We start from the raw sequence: 2,414 nt of genomic DNA on the forward strand, positions 1-2,414 counted from the left end.
TATTCAGCTACGTGCCTTTTTGTTTACTTTTTAATTTGGTGTTCGCAAAACTGTCTTGTATGCTTTGCATACATTTCAGTATCCATGGAGACTGACAGGAGTGATTATTATTAGAGGCAGGCTGTACTAGTCAACATTTTAGGTTGCGCGTTTGCAGCCGACATGTTCACACCTCCGTGTAGTGCTTAGACACGCCCTCTGCACACACACACATTTCCTATGCACGTGGACGTTGCGGCAGCGTGCCTTCATTAATATGCATGTGGTGCTGCTGCTCCATCTCTATGCCTCACGGTCGGCGCAAGGCTAACAGCGTCCTTGCGCCTAGCTTCATGAATCCCAGGGAAGGTTTAGAGCCTTAGATTGTGTAATTCTAGTGCTGTTTTGCAAATGTATAGTAGATCCATCAGAGGTGGATCAGAGAATCCCTTGTAGGTTAGGCACAGATCACCCTCAATATTTTGTAGGAGGCCTAGTACATGGGCAAGGCTCTGAGGTGGTTCACATGGGGCATATTATTTACACCCTGTATTCTTTCAGTGAGGAATCTCTGTTTATACTCCAGTTGTTGCAAATACCTGCTCAGGTACATGCTGAAGGGTGTACTGTGCTTAATTTTGTTGGTCTAATAAGGGCTGGGTATAGTGGGACTATGATGGCATGTCCTTACTTATACATTGAGCCACATAGAAGGATATTCTCGCTATCATGGTCACATGGTGATAAAACGTCAGGCTGCTGTCAAACTGAGTCATTTACTATTCGGTCTACTCTTAGGGGGAATGTTATCAATGTTGTACTTTGCAGGGGTGGTTGTCTTTCCAGTGAATATAATCATGCACTTTTTTTGCAAAGAGTTTTTGGCCATGGTTCTGCCACCTGTTATTTGTCTATGTCAGATGCTCCTGGAAGATATCTACATCTTTGGGGGATTCAGTGATTATACCCAGCTTGCAGGCAGCAGCAAATCTGGTCAGCCAGAACTCTTTAAAATTTGCCTTGACTTCAGAGAAGTATATTCCAAACAGAAGCAGTCCCAGTACTGAGCCCTGTGAGACACTACTACTAAAGGCATCTTGATGGAGGTGGACATACCCATCCTAACTTCATGGGTCCTATTTGTGAGCTATCTGGCCATCAGTCAGATGACATAGGGATTTATGCCCTAATTTGTAAGTTTGTCTTTAATACTTGAGTGAGGTATTGTGTCAAATGCCTTTGCCAGATCAAGGTAGGCAGTATGTACCATTTTACCCTCAACCAAGGCTCTAGTGATCTTCTCGAAGAAGTCCGCCAAGTTTAGTGGGGATGACATGTCCTTGATGAAACCAATCTAGGATTGGTTCACAGTTTGAAGATTTTGTATGCCATTTTCTATGTCTTTGTTTATCTGGTCCCGATAATTCTTCCATGGTCTTACATATAGGACTAGTCAAATTTATTGTCCTGTAGTTCCCTGGGCCTGTTGATGGAAAACTTTTGTGTAGAGGGATGTCTATTGCAATCTTCCATGCCCTAGAAATGAAGCTTGCCTGGCAGCTATGGATGAACATAGATTCTAATGGACCTGACAGGCTATGTTTCAAGCTGTTTAGGAGGCATCCTGGGATATTATCAGGTCCTATTGATGCAGTCTTTTTATCTCTGGAGATTGTAGTGAGGACCTTTTCTTTTGTAATAGTTGGGGGACAAATGGCAGAGCATATTTTCCGGGGGGGACTGTGAGTGATGGGGGAGTGAAACTGTAGCTAAATTTATCAGCCAGCAAATTTGCTGTATCCTCTGGTTTAGTGAAGGAAGTTCCATTTGCTATTAGTTCAGCACACTGTGGGGTGTTCTCTTTATGATTGTGTACATAACTGTGCTTGCTTCAGCAGCACATATACTAAAATTGGAATGATGCAGAGAAGATTAGCATGACCCCTGCACAAGGATGACATGCAAATTCATGAAGCCTTACATATTTTTGGGGGGTGGAGCTTAGATGGCCAACTGAGAAGAGTGAATTTTGAGAGCTTCATAAACTAGTATAATAATATCGGAAAATTTTATTATTTTCGAGTTTAAAATGTCAGAAATCTATAATCTACTAAACTACATAAATATCAATTTTGGTGGAGATATACAAAAATTTTCCTGTCAAGTAACTTGGAGATATATTGAGTCACTGAATATGAACAACTCAAGGAATTCTCACCCAGATGCTGCTTTGAAAAAAAAACTGCAATTGATGACATCTACCTTGCAGGAACTAACTTTGAAGATGGATGGCGTTAAAAATGACTTAGAAAACCTCAAATTAAATTCTCAAAAACAGACTGATACTCTTAAGGAACTATTACACAACACCAGACAAAAATAACAAATATAGAGACTTCTCTAAATGACATTGAAGGGAGACTCAAAGAGGAAGA

At 41.1% G+C, this 2,414-nt stretch overlaps 1 non-coding gene across 1 annotated transcript; it reads left to right on the forward strand.

Moving 5' to 3' along the window:
- Positions 1-1,861: 1,861 nt before the first annotated feature.
- On the forward strand, positions 1,862-1,968 carry LOC122817438. Its single transcript, XR_006367256.1, has one exon. It is a non-coding gene; the product is annotated as a U6 spliceosomal RNA (small nuclear RNA).
- Positions 1,969-2,414: the final 446 nt, after the last annotated feature.

The sequence above is a fragment of the Protopterus annectens genome, chromosome 12.part0 (assembly GCF_019279795.1).
Source record: "Protopterus annectens isolate FY-2018-M chromosome 12.part0, PAN1.0, whole genome shotgun sequence".
Lineage (NCBI taxonomy): Eukaryota > Metazoa > Chordata > Ceratodontiformes > Protopteridae > Protopterus > Protopterus annectens.